We start from the raw sequence: 6,332 nt of genomic DNA on the forward strand, positions 1-6,332 counted from the left end.
TCTACTACAAATACAAAAATCAGCTGGGCATGGCGGTCACGCTTGGAATCCCAGCTACTCAGGAGGCTGAGCAGGTGAATCATTTGAACCCGGGAGGCGGAGGTTGCAGTGAGCTGAGATCGTGCCACTGCACACCAGCCTGGGAGACGGAGCAAGACTCCATCTCAAAAAATAATAAATAAATAAATAAAGAGCAGTTCTCCTGAAGCAGACCTTTTGGGGGTCTAGAATAGAGATTTTCAGTTTCTGCATTTGCTCCAGTGTTTGGGTTTCTTCGCAGCCACTCAAGATGAACCTATTCTTTGGGAAAGTGAAACTCAAGGCCCCGCCACCCAGCCTGACTGACTGCATTGGCGTGGCGAACAGCAGGGAAGAGTCCATTGACAAGAAGATTTCTCGATTGGATGCTGAGCTAGTGAAGTATAAGGATCAGATCAAGAAGATGAGAGAGGATCCTGCAAAGAATATGGTCAAGTAGAAAGCCTTGCAAGTTTTAAAGCAAAAGCAGATGTATGAGCAGCAGTGGGACAATCTCATCCTACAGTCATTCAACATGGAACGAGACAATTATAACATCCAGTCATTGAAGGACACCAAGACCATGGTTGATGCTATGAAGCTGGAAGTAAAGGAAATGAAGAAGACATACAAGCAAGTGAAAATCGATCAGTCTGAGGATTTACAAGGCCAACTAGAGGATATGATGGAAGATGCAAATGAAATCCAAGGAGCACCGAGTTGCAGTTATGGCACCCCAGAACTGGATGAAGACAACCTAGAAGCAGAGTTGGATGCACTGGGTGATCAGCTGCTGGCTGATGAAGGCGGTTCTTATTTGGATGAGGCAGCATCTGCACGTGTTCCCACCGACAGCAAAAAGCAAGAATGCAGTTCTGGTGGATGAATTTGAATTGCCGCAGATCCCTTCTTCATAGATTTGCATCACTGAAGTATATCTTGCAAAACAATTATTACTGTGTTTGATATCGGAATGGAATTATCACTATTGTATCATGAGTGGGATTTGGATTCTATGGTTCTCTTAATATTACATCTTGACGTGTAATTAATGATAAATATTTTTTGATATTTAATGTATAGGACATTTATTTATACTCAATAGATATTTTTCTTTTGCGGTTTTGTTTTGTTTTTGTTGAGACAGCGTCTCACTCTGTTGCCCAGGCTGGAGTGCAGTGGCGTGATCTCAGCTCACTGCAACACCTGACTGTCAGGTTCCCAAGTAGCTTGGATTACAGGCATGTGCTACCACACCCAGCTAATTTTTTTCGCATTTTTAGTAGAGACGGGGTTTCTCCATGTTGGTCAGGCTGGTCTCAAACTCCTGACCTCAGGTGATTCACCCACCTCAGCCTCCCAGAGTGCTAGGATTACAGGCATGAGTCACTGCACCCAGTCTTCAATAAATACTTTTCAAAAGGAAAAAATAAAATAAAGATTTTCAAAGACTACCTACAGGTGCTGGGTTCCAGTTTTTTAAATTTTTTTTCAGACACAGGGTCTTGGTCTGTCACTCAGGCTGGAGTGCCATGGCATGGTCATAGTTGAGCCTCCGGGGCATCTAGGACTATAGGCATACACCACCATGCCTGACTAATTTTTTGCGGAGATTGCATCTTATCATGTTTCCCAGGTTGGTCCTGAACTCCTGGACTCAATTGATCCTCCCAACTCAGGCCTCCCAAAGTGCTGGGATTACAGGTGTGAGCCACTGCTCCACTTCTCTTTAAGTATCATGGGCTCACTAGTCAGAGACTCCATGCTATAGATAATCTTCGATAGCTTACAAACTTTTTTCTTACTACATGAGCATTTGAGCAAAATCAGAATTACAGATAAATAAAAAGAAGAAAATAAAAGGAATATAAAAACCACTATAATGTCAACACCCAGAAAACTTACCACCCAGGAACAACCACTCATAACACCTTGGTAATTGTCCATTATTATCTTTTACACACACACACACACACACACACACACCATTGGAAAAAAAGTGAAATGAAGAGTTTTTTTTTAGTAATCAATGTATTATATGTATCTTTCTATGTAAAATGTAATAGAGCTAGAAAAAATAGATACAAACTGAAATTTATAGACGTGGGGATATAGTGGGAAAACGCATCTTATAGAATCTAAATCCCTACTATGATGTGAATGTTTGTGCCCCTCCAATATTTTTTATTTTTTTTTGTTGTTGTTGTCTTTAGATACGGAGTCTTACTCTGTCACCCAGGCTGGAACTGTCATGGCAGCCTTGAACTCCTGGGCTCAACTCAGCTTCCTAAGCAGCTGGACTATAGATGCATGCTACCATGCCCCGCTAATTTTTGAATTTCTTTTGTAGAGGTGGGGTCTCACTGTGTTGTCCAGGCTGGTCTTGAACTCCTGAGCTCAAGCAACCCTCCCACCTAAGCCTTCCAAAGTGCTGGGATTACAGGCGGGGGCCCCCTCCACTATTCATGTATTGAGATGGAATCCCCAGTGTGATCGTATTGAGAGAGGGGTCTTTTGGAGAGGTGATTAGGTCACATGGGCTCCATCACTGTGCATGGGATTAGTGCCCTTATAAAAGAAGCTTAAGAGAAGTGTTGGCCCCTTTCCCCTTTCCCCTTCTGCCATGTGAGGACACGTAGAAGGCACCATCTGTGAGGAATGGGCCCTCAAGAGACACCGAATCTGCTGATGCCCTGATCTTGAGCTTCTCAGCCTCCAGAACAGTGAACAGTCCATTTCTGTTGTGTACTAATTACCCAGTCAAAGGCATTTTGTAATAGCAACCCAAATGGACTGAGACAATCCCTGATTATTATTATTATTATTATTATTTTTTTTGAGATAGGTTCTCGCTCTGTCACCCAGGCTACAGTACAGGGGGATGAGCATAGCTCACTGCAGTGCAGCTTTGATCTCCTGGGCTCAAGCAATCCTCCTGCTTCAGCCTCTCTAGTAACTGGGACTACAGTTGAGCACCACTGCACCTAGCTAATCGTTTTGGTTTTGTTTGTTTTTTTTTTGGTAAAAAAAGAGTTTCCACCATGTTGCCCATGCCGGTCTTGAACTCCTGGATTGAAGCAATCCTCCTGCCTCAACCTCCTAAAGTGCTGGGATTATAGGATGACCACTATGCCCGGCCCAGCAGTCCCTCACCTTAATGGATTTTGTTTGCCCACAGTGCAGCCCCTACAGAATATCATGTTATTCTGCAGCCACTGCCAGAGGGCCTGCCCTGGAAGGGTAAGGCCTTTGGTGGAGGAAGATCTAAGCTGGAGTCCCAGCTCCTCCAGTCCTCACCTCTGTGATCTCGGGGGTCGGTCCCTATCATCAGAACTACCACTTATTAAGAATCCATTCTGGGCTGGGCGCAGTGGCTCAAGCCTATAATCCCAGCACTTTGGGAGACTGAGGCAGGAGAATTGCTTGAACCCAGGAGGCGGAGGTTGTGATGAGCCGAGTTGCACCATTGCCTGGGTAACGAGTGAAACTCCTTCTCAAAAAAAAAAAAAAAAAAAAAAAAAAAAAAAGAAAGAATGGCCAAGTGCAGTGACTCACACCTGTAATCCCAGAACTTTGTGAGACTGAGGTGAGTGGAACATAAGGTCAGGAGTTTGAGACCAGCCTGACTAACATGGTGAAATCCCATCTCTACTAAAAATACAAAAAATTCACCAGGCACGGTGGCACATGCCTGTAATCCCAGCTACTGTGGAGGCTGAGGCAGGAGAATCACTTGAACTCAAGCAGAGTTTACAGTGAGCAGAGATCTCTCCACTGCACTCCAGCCTGAACAGCAGAGTGAGACTCTGTCTCAAAAAAAAAAAAAAAAAAAAAAAAAAAACACTTACGTGCTAAGCATCTGGCAAGGTTTTTTTCACATTATTCCTCCTGCTTACCAGTAGTCAGACATCTTACTTACATCTTACAAGCAGTCAGATATCTTATATCCTTTTAGATATAAGGAAACAGAGGACATTGACCCTGATCACCCTGTTAGTAAGTGTAAGTTTATCCAAGGCCTGTCTGAAGGCTGAAGGCTGTGGGCCCACCACCATCTGGCCTCTGGAATGCCACAAATCCTTGACCGACAGCAATAACAAAAGCAAGTAACTTACATGATTGTCACGTTTAATGAAATAATACATGGGACAGCATCCTATCAATCATCCAGTAGATTATGAACAGTGATACTGATTAAGAAAAAAACATAGGTAGCAAAAGCTTTGATTCTTCCAGAAAACACATTTGAATTTGAAAGCAAAAGTGGAAAGCTGGCAGCCTATGGCTCCATCCAAGGAGCTTGTTGATACTTATTAATGTTTTTTTTTTTTTTTTTTGAGACAGAGTCTCACTCTGTCACCCACACTGGAGTGCAATGGCACATTCACAGTTCACTGCAACCTCTGCCTCCCAGGTTCAAGTGATTCTCCTGCCTCAGCCTCCTGAGTAGCTGGGACCACAGGCGTGTGCCATGACACCCAGCTAATTTTTGTATTTTTTAGTAGAGATGGGGGGTTTCACTATGTTGGCCAGGCTGGTCTCAAACTCCTGACCTGGTGATCCACCTGCCTTGACTTCCCAAAGTGCTGGGATTACAGGCATGAGTCACTGTGCCCGGCCCTTGTTGATACATTTTGTTGGACTTGCACAATGTATAATATTTTTCTGTCAACATTTAAAAATCAGGCAATTTCATATACAACTTTGATTTTTCAACATTTATTTTTTACTTTTATTATTATTATTTTTTTGAGACAGCATCTCACTCTCTTCCCCAGGCTGGAGTACAGTGGTGCCATCTTGTCTCACTGCAACCTCTGCCTCCCGGATTCAAAGGATTCTCCTGCCTCAGCCTCTCAAGTAGCTGGGACTACAGGTGACTGCCATGCCTGGCTAATTCTTGTATTTATTATAGAGACGGGGTTTTGCCATGTTGGCTAGGCTGGTCTCGAACTCCTGACCTCAGGTAATCCGCCCACCTTGACTTCCCAAAGTGCTGGGATTACAGACATGAGCCACCACACCCAGCCAAGCATTTCTTTTAAATGTGTAAGTCACTGGGTCTATCTTCTGCAGGGCTCTGCTCCCTGGGGCTGAGTAGCAGCTTCCTCTTCTAAGCGGGGCATGTGAAGTAGGGTCTCCCAGGAGGTCTCCCTACATCCATCACATCCCTACATCCATCATGGCTGGCTTCACCTGTGTATACTACCTGACAGGTGTCTGCAGGTAGCCAGTGTGTGATGGTTCTGGAAGAATGATGTGTGTGCGTGTATGTGTGTGCATACACCTTCATTAAGAGTGGAGGACAAGGAGTGTGCTTTTGAGGTGCTGAGGGGTGTCGTGGCTACCTCTTTTTCTTTAGAGACAAAGTCCGGCTTTGCCACCCAGCGTGGAATGCAGTTGTGCCAACATATCTCACCATAGCCTTGAACTATTGAACTCAAGTGAACCTCCTGCCTCAGCTTCCCGAATAGTAGGACTACAGGCATGTGCATTCACGCCTAGATATTAAAAAAAGAAAATTTTTTTTTTAATAGAGATGGGATCTCGCTATGTTGCCCAGGCTGATTTCAAACACCTGGGATCAAGTGAGCCTCCCACCTTGGCCTGCCAAGATGCTGGGATTATAGGCATGAGCCACCATGCCCAGCCTGGCCACCTCATAGAAAGCATTGTGAAGGCTTGTAATTGAACCAAAATAAAATTCTTTTTAAAGATCCACAGCCCAAGACAAAATAATCACATCACAGATAAAATAGGAAAGTCTAAGCAGAATTTCTTTTCTTTTCTTTTTTTTTTTTGAGACAGATCCTTGCTCTGTCTTCCAGGCTGGAGGGCTGTGTCACGATCTCAACTCATTGTAACCTCTGCCTCCCAGGTCCAAGCAGTTCTCGTGCCTCAGCCTCCCCAGTAGCTGTGATTACAGGTGTGTGCCACCATGCCTGGCTAATTTTTTTGTATTTTTAGTAGAGACAGAGTTTCACTATGTGGGCCAGGCTGGTCTTGAACCCTTGACCTCAAGTGATCTGCCCTCCTTGGCCTCCCAAAGTGCTGGGATTACAGGCATGACCCACCCTGCCTGTCCTAAGCAGAATTCCTAAGAAAGCTGTAGGCTCCTAAAAAAAATCCATTGGTTCCCCAAGGTGTGAAGATGAGATCGGGCACGTTCAGGGTGGTATAGCCGTAGACACCCAGGGCGTAAAGAAAGGTTTCTGAGTGAACAGAATTGATGCTGCTTTCCAGGCATGAATTACAATCCTTGATTTGACTCACCAGGGCTCAGGCTGCTGAGCTCAGTGATGAGCACCCCTTCC

General features: G+C 44.6%; 1 pseudogene; it reads left to right on the forward strand.

Annotated features, from left to right (window-relative positions):
- Positions 1-289: 289 nt before the first annotated feature.
- Positions 290-935, forward strand: LOC101048158 (charged multivesicular body protein 5 pseudogene; annotated as a pseudogene).
- Positions 936-6,332: the final 5,397 nt, after the last annotated feature.

Source organism: Saimiri boliviensis, chromosome 8 (genome assembly GCF_048565385.1).
Source record: "Saimiri boliviensis isolate mSaiBol1 chromosome 8, mSaiBol1.pri, whole genome shotgun sequence".
Taxonomy (NCBI): domain Eukaryota; kingdom Metazoa; phylum Chordata; class Mammalia; order Primates; family Cebidae; genus Saimiri; species Saimiri boliviensis.